The sequence below is a fragment of the Electrophorus electricus genome, chromosome 9 (genome assembly GCF_041902795.1).
Source record: "Electrophorus electricus isolate QZ-2024a chromosome 9, ASM4190279v1, whole genome shotgun sequence".
NCBI classification, from domain to species: domain Eukaryota; kingdom Metazoa; phylum Chordata; class Actinopteri; order Gymnotiformes; family Gymnotidae; genus Electrophorus; species Electrophorus electricus.
In genome coordinates this window covers 7,660,544-7,672,595 of record NC_137505.1, presented here as the reverse complement: position 1 = coordinate 7,672,595, position 12,052 = coordinate 7,660,544, and positions in this window count along the sequence as shown.

Genomic DNA, 12,052 nt, shown 5'->3' with positions numbered 1-12,052 from the left:
GTTTGTATCTAACACTATCTAGGTATGTGTTGGTAGGTTTGTATCTATCTATTTGTAGGTATGTCTCTTTAGGTATGTACCTTTCTATCTATCTGCAAGTATGTATCCATAGGTATGTATACATTTTCATTTGTAGGTATGTATCTATCTATCTACCTATCTGTAGGTATGCATCGGTAGGTTTGTATCTATCTATCTATCTTTCAATAGGTATGTATCGGTAGGTAGGTATCTGTCTATTTGTAGGTATGTATCGGTAGGTAAGTACCTGTCTATTTGTAGGTATGTATCTATATATTTGTAGCTATGTATCGGTAGTTAAGCATCTGTCTATCTGCAGGTATGTATCACTATGTAGGTATCTATCTGTCTGTATGCATGAATGTGTAGGTAGACATTTATTTATCTCTCTGTGGGTATGTATCGGTAGGTAGGTATCTATCTGTACTTATGTATCTGTATGTATGTATTGGTAGCTATGTACCTATCTATCTATCTGCAAGTATGTATCGGTAGGTAGGTATCTGTCTATTTGTATTTATGCATCGGTAGGTATGTATCTATCTAACTCTCTATAGGCATGTATCGGTAGGTAGGTATGCATCTCTCTATCTGTTTGTAGGTAGGTATCGGTAGGTACGTGTCTATCTGTCTGCAGGTATGTGTATATCTATCTATTTGTAGACATCGGTAGGTAGGTATCTATCTATCGGTTAGTAGGTATGTGTAGGTTTGTATCTAACACTATCTAGGTATGTGTTGGTAGGTTTGTATCTATCTATTTGTAGGTATGTCTCTTTAGGTATGTACCTTTCTATCTATCTGCAAGTATGTATCCATAGGTATGTATACATTTTTATTTGTAGGTATGTATCTATCTATCTACCTATCTGAAGGTATGCATCGGTAGGTTTGTATCTATCTATCTATCTATCTTTCAATAGGTATGTATCGGTAGGTAGGTATCTATCTATCTACCTATCTGTAGGTATGCATCGGTAGGTTTGTATCTATCTATCTTTCAATAGGTATGTTTCGGTAGGTAGGTATCTGTCTATTTGTAGGTATGTATCGGTAGGTAGGTAGCTGTCTATTTGTAGGTATGTATCTATATATTTGTAGCTATGTATCGGTAGTTAAGCATCTGTCTATCTACAGGTATGTATCGCTAGGTAGGTATCTATCTATCTGTATGCATGAATGTGTAGGTAGGTATTTATTTATCTCTCTGTGGGTATGTATCGGTAGGTAGGTATCTATCTGTAGGTATGTATCTATGTACGTATTGGTAGCTATGTACCTATCTATCTATCTATCTGCAAGTATGTATCGGTAGGTAGGTATCTGTCTATCTGTATTTATGCATCGGTAGTTATGTATCTATCTAACTCTCTATAGGCATGTATCGGTAGGTAGGTATGCATCTGTCTATCTGTTTGTAGGTAGGTGTCTATCAATCTGTCTGCAGGTATGTGTATATCTATCTATTTGTAGGCATCGGTAGGTAGGTATCTATCTATCGGTTATTAGGTATGTGTAGGTTTGTATCTAACAATCTATCTAGGTATGTATTGGTAGGTATGTATCTATCTGTAGGTATGTCTGTTTAGGTATGTACCTTTATATCTATCTGCAAGTATGTATCCATAGTTATGTATATATTTTTATTTGTAGTTATGTATCGATAGGTAGGTATCTATCTATCTACCTATCTGTAGGTATACATCGGTAGGTTTGTATCTATCTATCTTTCAATTTGTATGTATCGGTAGGTAGGCATCTGTCTATTTGTAGTTATGTATCGGTAGGTAGGTACCTATCTATTTATAGGTATGTATTGGTAGGTATGTATCTATATATTTGTAGCTATGTATTGGTAGTTAATCATCTGTCTATTTTTAGTTATGTATCGGCAGGTAGGTACCTGTCTATTTATAGGTATGTATTGGTAGGTATCGGTAGGTAGGTATCTGTCTATCTGTAGTTATGTATCTATCTAACTCTCTATAGGCATGTATCGGTAGGTAGGTATGCATCTCTCTATCTGTTTGTAGGTAGGTATCGGTAGGTAGGTGTCTATCTATCTGTCTGCAGGTATGTGTATATCTATCTATTTGTAGGCATCGGTAGGTAGGTATCTATCGGTTAGTGGGTATGTGTAGGTTTGTATCTAACAATCTATCTAGGTATGTGTTGGTAGGTATGTATCTATCTGTAGGTATGTCTCTTTAGCTATGTACCTATCTATCTATCTGCAAGTATGTATCGATAGGTAGGTATCTGTCTATCTGTAGTTATGCATCGGTAGGTATGTATCTATCTAACTCTCTATAGGAATGTATCGGTAGGTAGGTATGCATCTCTATCTGTTTGTAGGTAGGTATCGGTAGGTAGGTGTCTATCTATCTGTCTGCAGGTATGTGTATATCTATCTGTTTGTAGGTATGTGTAGGTTTGTATCTAACAATCTATCTAGGTATGTGTTGGTAGGTATGTATCTATCTATTTGTAGGTATGTCTCTTTAGGTATGTATCTTTCTATCTATCTGCAAGTATGTATCCATAGGTATGTATACATTTTTATTTGTAGGTATGTATCGATAGGTAGGTATCGATCTATCTACCTATCTGTAGGTATGCATCGGTAGGTAGGTAGCTGTCTATTTGTAGGTATGTATCTATATATTTGTAGCTATGTATCGGTAGTTAAGCATCTGTCTATCTGCAGGTATGTTTCACTAGGTAGGTATCTATCTATCTGTATGCATGAATTTGTAGGTAGGTATTTATTTATCTCTCTGTGGGTATGTATCGGTAGATAGGTATCTATCTATAGGTATGTCTCTTTAGGTATGTACCTTTCTATCTATCTGCAAGTATGTATCCATAGGTATGTATCGAAAGGTAGTTATCTATCTATCTCCCTATCTGTAGGTATGCATCGGTAGGTTTGTATCTATCTATCTTTCAATTGGTATGTATCGGTAGGTAGGCATCTGTCTATTTGTAGTTATGTATCGGTAGGTAGGTACCTGTCTATTTATAGGTATGTATTGGTAGGTATGTATCTATATAGTTGTAGCTATGTATTGGTAGTTAATCATCTGTCTATCTGCAGGTATGTATCGCTAGATAGGTATCTATCTATCTGTATGCATGAATGTGTAGGTAGGTATTTATTTATCTCTCTGTGGGTATGTATCGGTAGGTAGGTATCTATCTGTAGGTATGTATCTGTATGTATGTATTGGTAGCTATGTACCTATCTATCTATCTGCAAGTATGTATCGGTAGGTAGGTATCTGTCTATCTGTAGTTATGCCTCGGTAGGTATGTATCTATCTAACTCTCTATAGGCATGTATCGGTAGGTAGGTATGCATCTCTCTATCTGTTTGTAGGTAGGTGTCTATCTATCTGTCTGCAGGTATGTGTATATCTATCTATTTGTAGGCATCGGTAGGTAGGTATCTATCTATCGGTTATTAGGTATGTGTAGGTTTGTATCTAACAATCTACCTAGGTATGTATGTCTCTTTAGGTATGTACCTTTCTATCTATCTGCAAGTATGTATCCATAGGTATGTATATATTTTTATTTGTAGGTATGTATCGATAGGTAGGTAGCTTTCTATTTGTAGGTATGTATCGGTAGGTAGGTAGCTGTCTATTTGTTGGTATGTATCTATATATTTGTAGCTATGTATCGGTAGTTAAGCATCTGTCTATGCAGGTATGTATCGCTAGGTAGGTATCTATCTGTCTGTATGCATGAATGTGTAGGTAGGCATTTATTTATCTCTCTGTGGGTATGTATCGGTAGGTAGGTATCTATCTGAAGGTATGTATCTGTATGTATGTATTGTTAGCTATGTACCTATCTATCTATCTGCAAGTATGTATAGGTAGGTAGGTATCTGTCTATCTGTAGTTATGCATCGGTAGGTATGTATCTATCTAACTCTCTATAGGCATGTATCGGTAGGTAGGTGTCTATCTGTCTGCAGGTATGTGTATATCTATCTATTTGTAGGCATCGGTAGGTAGGTATCTATCTATCGGTTATTAGGTATTTGTAGGTTTGTATCTAACAATCTACCTAGGTATGTATGTCTCTTTAGGTATGTACCTTTCTATCTATCTGCAAGTATGTATCCATAGGTATGTATATATTTTTATTTGTAGGTATGTATCGATAGGTAGGTATCTATCTATCTACCTATCTGTAGGTATGCATCGGTAGGTTTGTATCTATCTCTCTTTCAATAGGTATGTATCGGTAGGTAGGTAGCTGTCTATTTGTAGGTATGTATCGGTAGGTAGGTAGCTGTCTATTTGTTGGTATGTATCTATATATTTGTAGCTATGTATCGGTAGTTAAGCATCTGTCTATCTGCAGGTATGTATCGCTAGGTAGGTATCTATCTGTCTGTATGCATGAATGTGTAGGTAGGCATTTATTTATCTCTCTGTGGGTATGTATCGGTAGGTAGGTATCTATCTGAAGGTATGTATCTGTATGTATGTATTGTTAGCTATGTACCTATCTATCTATCTGCAAGTATGTATCGGTAGGTAGGTATCTGTCTATCTGTAGTTATGCATCGGTAGTTATGTATCTATCTAACTCTCTATAGGCATGTATCGGTAGGTAGGTATGCATCTCTCTATCTGTTTGTAGGTAGGTATCGGTAGGTAGGTGTCTATCTATCTGTCTGCAGGTATATGTATGTTTGTATCTAAATCTATCTAGGTATGTGTTGGTAGATATGTATCTATCTGTAGGTATGTCTCTTTAGGTATGTACCTTTCTATCTATCTGCAAGTATGTATCCATAGGTATGTATATATTTTTATTTATAGGTATGTATCGATAGGTAGGTATCTATCTATCTACCTATCTGTAGGTATGCATCGGTAGGTTTGTATCTATCTATCTTTCAATAGGTATGTTTCGGTAGGTCGGTATCTGTCTATTTGTAGGTATGTATCGGTAGGTAGGTAGCTGTCTATTTGTTGGTATGTATCTATATATTTGTAGCTATGTATCGGTAGTTAAGCATCTGTCTATCTGCAGGTATGTATCGCTAGGTAGGTATCTATCTGTCTGTCTGCATGAATGTGTAGGTAGGCATTTATTTATCTCTCTGTGGGTATGTATCGGTAGGTAGGTATCTATCTGAAGGTATGTATCTGTATGTATGTATTGTTAGCTATGTACCTGTCTATCTATCTGCAAGTATGTATCGGTAGGTAGGTATCTGTCTATCTGTAGTTATGCATCGGTAGTTATGTATCTATCTAACTCTCTATAGGCATGTATCGGTAGGTAGGTATGCATCTCTCTATCTGTTTGTAGGTAGGTATCGGTAGGTAGGTGTCTATCTATCTGTCTGCAGGTATGTGTATATCTATCTGTTTGTAGGTATGTGTATGTTTGTATCTAAATCTATCTAGGTATGTGTTGGTAGATATGTATCTATCTGTAGGTATGTCTCTTTAGGTATGTACCTTTCTATCTATCTGCAAGTATGTATCCATAGGTATGTATATATTTTTATTTATAGGTATGTATCGATAGGTAGGTATCTATCTACCTATCTGTAGCATGTGTGTGAGATGCTCAGTGTAGTGTGTGTGTGTGAGACGCTCAGTGTAGTGTGTGTGTGTGTGAGACGCTCAGTGTAGTGTGTCTGTGTGTGTGTGACGCTCAGTGTAGTGTGTGTGACACTCAGTGTAGTGTGTGTGTGTGTGTGTGTGTGATGCTCAGTGTAGAGTGTGTGTGAGACGCTCACTGTAGTGTGTGTGTGTGTGAGACGCTCAGTGTAGTGTTTGTGTGTGTGTGTGTGTGAGACGCTCAGTGTAGTGTGTTTGTGTGTGTGTGTGTGTGTGTGTGTGTGTGTGAGACGCTCAGTGTACTCTCTGTGTGTGTGTGAGGCGCTCAGTGTAATGTGTCTGTGTCTGTGTGTAAGCAAAAAATCCGTAACAGTCCTGTGAGTAGCATATTTTAATCACGCTACACCGACACAGTGGTGTGTATGACGTCACAATGCCTGTGTGTGACGTCATAGAACAAGTTATTTTAGAAAGGTCGGACTGCACGCGGTGTTGACATTACGGTCAGAGCGCAAACCGACACTGCAAAACAACGATTGCGTGCCTTTTCCTCATATTGGATAGTTAAGACAATTCTTGATTTCTTCGATATCAAAGGTAGACCTAAAATTCTTCTTTATGTCTTTCTATGTGTATCTATGTACACATGTATGTTTGTATGTATCTGTGTATGTATGTATCTGTAACTATGTATCTGTATATATGTATGTATGTATGTATGTATGTATCTATGTACACATGTATGTTTGTATGTATCTATCTGTATCTGTGTATGTATGTATGTATCTGTAACTATGTATCTGTGTATGTATATATGTATTTATCTATGTATGTGTATCTATCTGTGTATGTATCTATGTATCTGTAACTATATATCTGTGTATGTATGTACGTATGTATGTATCTATCTGTGTGTATGTATGTATGTATGTATCTATCTATCTACGTATGTATGTATCCATCTGTATGTATGTACGTATGTATCTATCTATCTGTATGTATGTATGTATGTATGTATGTATATATCTATCTATCTATCTATCTGTAGGTATGTATTCGTAGGTATGTATATATCTTTGTATTTGTAGGTATCTATCTATCTATCTATCTATCTATCTATCTATCTATCTATCTATCTATCTATCTATCTATTTGTAGGTAAGTATCGGTAAGTACTTATCTACTTATCCATTTATAGGTAAGTATTGTTAGATAGGTATCTATCTATCTGTAGGTAAGTATCGGTAGGTAGGTATCTATATCTATCTATCTATCTATAGGTTTCAATAGGTAGGTATCTATCTGTAAGTAGGTATCAGTCGGTATGTATCTATCATTCTATAGGTATGTTTCAATAGGTATGTATCTATCTATCTATCTATTTCTCTATCTATGTATCTGGACGTATGTATCGGTAGGTATATATCTACCTATCTATTTATTTTAGTATGAATCGGTAGGTAGATATGTATCCATCTGTAGGTAGGTATCTATCAAGCTGCAGGTATCCAAAGGTTGCTATCTATCGATTGGTAAGTAGATATCGGTAGGTATGTATCTATCTATCTGTAGGTTGGTATGTATCTATCTATTTGTAGGTATTTATCTATCTGTTGGTATGTATCTATCTGTAGGTAGGTATCTATCTGTAGGTATCGATAGGTAGGTATGTATCTATATTTCTCTCTATAGTTATCTATCGGTAGGTAGGTATCTAACTATCGGTAGGTAGGTATGTATCTATCTTTCTGAGAGTAGGTATCTATCTATCTGTAGGTAGGTATCTATCTATCTGTACGTATCGATAGGTAGGTATCTATCTGTAGGTAAGTATCTCTAGGTATGTATCTATCTCTATAGGTATGTATTGGTAGGTAGGTTTCTATCTATCTGTAGGTATTGATAAGTAGGTATCTATCTATCTGTAAGTAGGTATCAGTAGGTATGTATCTATCTATCTGTAGGTTTGTATCTTTAGGTATGTATCCATAGGTATGTATATATTTTTATTGGTAGGTATGTATCTATATATTTGTAGCTATGTATCGGTAGTTAAGCATCTGTCTATCTGCAGGTATGTATCGCTAGGTAGGTATCTATCTGTATATATGAATGTGTAGGTAGGTATGTATTTATCTCTCTGTGGGTATGTATCGGTAGGTAGGTATCTATCTGAAGGTATGTATCTGTATGTATGTATTGTTAGCTATGTACCTATCTATCTATCTGCAATTATGTATAGGTAGGTAGGTATCTGTCTATCTGTAGTTATGCATCGGTAGGTATGTATCTATCTAACTCTCTATAGGCATGTATCGGTAGGTAGGTATGCATCTTTATCTGTTTGTAGGTAGGTATCGGTAGGTAGGTGTCTATCTATCTGTCTGCAGGTATGTGTATATCTATCTATTTGTAGGCATCGATAGGTAGGTATCTATCTATCGGTTAGTAGCTATGTGTAGGTTTGTATCTAACAATCTATCTGTAGGTATGTGTTGGTAGGTATGTATCTATCTATCTGTAGGTATGTCTCTTTAGGTATGTACCTTTCTAACTATCTGCAATTATGTATCCATAGGTATGTATATATTTTTATTTGTAGGTATGTATCCATAAATAGGTATCTATCTATCTACCTATCTGTAGGTATGCATCGGTAGGTTTGTATCTATCTATCTCTCAATAGGTATGTATCGGTAGGTAGGTATCTGTCTATTTGTAGGTATGTATCTGTAGTTATGCATCGTTAGGTATGTATCTATTTAACTCTCTATAGGCATGTATCGGTAGGTAGGTATCTGTCTATTTGTAGGTATGTATTGGCAGGTATGTATCTATATATTTGTAGCTATGTACCTGTAGTTATGCATGGGTAGGTATGTATCTATTTAACTCTCTATAGGCATTTATAGGTAGGTAGGTATGCATCTATCTATCTATTTGTAGGCATTGGTAGGTAGGTATCTATCTATCGGTTAGTAGCTATGTGTAGGCTTGTATCTAACAATCTATCTGTAGGTATGTGTTGGTAGGTATGTATCTATCTATCTGTAGGTATGTATCGATAGGTAGGTATCTGTCTATTTGTAGGTATGTATCGGTAGTTATGCATCTGTCTATCTGCAGGTATGTATCGCTAGGTAGGTATCTATCTATCTGTATGTCTGAATGTGTAGGTAGGTATTTATTTATGTCTCTGTGGGTATGTCTCGGTAGGTAGGTATCTATCTCTAGGTATGTATCTGTATGTATGTATTGGTAGCTATGTACCCATTTATTTATCTGCAAGTATGTATCGGTAGCTAGGTATCTGCCTATCTGTCTATCTGTAGTTATGCATCGGTAGGTATGTATCTATCTAACTCTCTATAGGCATGTATCGGTAGGTAGGTATGCATCTATCTATCTGTCTGTAGGTAGGTATCGGTAGGTAGGTGTCTATCTATCTGTCTGCAGCTATGTGTATATCTATCTATTTGTAGGCATCGGTAGGTAGGTATCTATCTATCGGTAAGTAGCTATGAGTAGGTATGTATCTAATAATATATCGGTAGGTATGTATCCGTAGTTAACTATCTATCTATGTGTAGGTATGTATCAGCAGGTAGGTATCTGTCTATTTGTAGGTATTTATTGGTAGGTATGTATCTATATATTTGTAGCTATGTATCGGTAGTTAAGCATCTGTCTATCTGCAGGTATGTATCGCTAGGTAGGTATCGATCTATCTGTATGCATGAATGTGTAGGTAGGTATTTATTTATCTCTCTGTGGGTATGTATCGGTAGATAGGTATCTATCTGTAGGTATGTCTTTTTAGGTATGTACCTTTCTATCTATCTGCAAGTATGTATCCATAGGTATGTATATATTTATATTTGTAGGTATGTATCGATAGGTAGGTATCTATCTATCTACCTATCTGTAGGTATGCATCGGTAGGTGTGTATCTATCTATCCTTCAATAGGTATGTTTCGGTAGGTAGGTATCTGTCTATTTGTAGGTATGTATCGGTAGGTAAGTACCTGTCTATTTGTAGGTATGTATCTATATATTTGTAGCTATGTATCGGTAGTTAAGCATCTGTCTATCTGCAGGTATGTATCACTATGTAGGTATCTATCTGTCTGTATGCATGAATGTGTAGGTAGACATTTATTTATCTCTCTGTGGGTATGTATCGGTAGGTAGGTATCTATCTGTACTTATGTATCTGTATGTATGTATTGGTAGCTATGTACCTATCTATCTATCTGCAAGTATGTATCGGTAGGTAGGTATCTGTCTAACTCTCTATAGGCATGTATCGGTAGGTAGGTATGCATCTCTCTATCTGTTTGTAGGTATTTGTCTATCTATCTGTCTGCAGGTATCTGTATTTCTATCTATTTGTAGGCATCGGTAGGTAGGTATCTATCTATCGGTTAGTAGGTATGTGTAGGTTTGTATCTAACAATCTATCTAGGTATGTGTTGGTAGGTATGTATCTATCTATCTATCTGTAGGTATGTCTCTTTAGGTATGTACCTTTCTATCTATCTGCAAGTATGTATCCATAGGTATGTATCGATAGGTAGTTATCTATCTATCTCCCTATCTGTAGGTATGCATCGGTAGGTTTGTATCTATCTATCTTTCAATTGCTATGTATCGGTAGGTAGGCATCTGTCTATTTGTAGTTATGTATCGGTAGGTAGCTATGTATTGGTAGTTAATCATCTGTCTATCTGCAGGTATGTATCGCTAGGTAGGTATCTATCTGTATGCATGAATGTGTAGGTAGGCATTTATTTATCTCTCTGTGTGTATGTATCGGTAGGTAGGTATCTATCTGAAGGTATGTATCTGTATGTATGTATTGTTAGCTATGTACCTATCTATCTATCTGCAAGTATGTATCGGTATGTAGGTATCTGTCTATCTGTAGTTATGTATCTATCTAACTCTCTATAGGCATGTATCGGTAGGTAGGTATGCATCTCTCTATCTGTTTGTAGGTAGGTATCGGTAGGTACGTGTCTATCTGTCTGCAGGTATGTGTATATCTATCTATTTCTAGGCATCGGTAGGCAGGTATCTATCTATCTGTCTGCAGGTATGTGTAGGTTTGTATCTAAATCTATCTAGGTATGTGTTGGTAGGTATGTATCTATCTATCTGTAGGTATGTCTCTTTAGGTATGTACCTTTCTATCTATCTGCAAGTATGTATCCATAGGTATGTATATATTTTTATTTGTAGGTATGTATCGATAGGTAGGTATCTATCTATCTCCCTATCTGTAGGTATGCATCGGTAGGTTTGTATCTATCTATCTTTCATTTGGTATGTATCGGTAGGTAGGCATCTGTCTATTTGTAGTTATGTATCGGTAGGTAGGTACCTGTCTATTTATAGGTATGTATTGGTAGGTATGTATCTATATATTTGTAGCTATGTATTGGTAGTTAATCATCTGTCTATCTGCAGGTATGTATCGCTAGGTAGGTATCTATCTGTCTGTATGCATGAATGTGTAGGTAGGCATTTATTTATCTCTCTGTGGGTATGTATCGGTAGGTAGGTATCTATCTGAAGGTATGTATCTGTATGTATGTATTGTTAGCTATGTACCTATCTATCTATCTGCAAGTATGTATAGGTAGGTAGGTATCTGTCTATCTGTAGTTATGCATCGGTAGGTATGTATCTATCTAACTCTCTATAGGCATGTATCGGTAGGTAGGTATGCATCTCTATCTGTTTGTAGGTAGGTATCGGTAGGTAGGTGTCTATCTATCTGTCTGCAGGTATGTGTATATCTATCTGTTTGTAGGTATGTGTAGGTTTGTATCTAAATCTATCTAGGTATGTGTTGGTAGATATGTATCTATCTGTAGGTATGTCTCTTTAGGTATGTACCTTTCTATCTATCTGCAAGTATGTATCCATAGGTATGTATACATTTATATTTGTAGGTATGTATCGATAGGTAGGTATCTATCTATCTCCCTATCTGTAGGCATGCATCAGTAGGTTTGTATCTATCTATCTATCTATCTATCTATCTATCTATCTATCTATCTATCTATCTATCTATCTATCTATCTATCTTTCAATAGGTATGTATCGGTAGGTAGGTATCTGTCTATTTGTAGGTATGTATCGGTAGGTAGGTACCTGTCTATTTGTAGGTATGTATTGGTAGGTATGTATCTATATATTTGTAGCTATTTATCGGTAGTTAAGCATCTGTCTATCTGCAGTTATGTATCGCTAGGTAGTTATCTATCTATCTGTATGCATGAATGTGTAGATAGGTATTTATTTATCTCTCTGGGTATGTATCGGTAGGTAGGTATCTATCTGTAGGTATGTATCTGTATGTATGTATTGGTAGCTATGTACCTATCTATCTATCTGCAAGTATGTATCGGTAGGTACGTATCTGTCTATC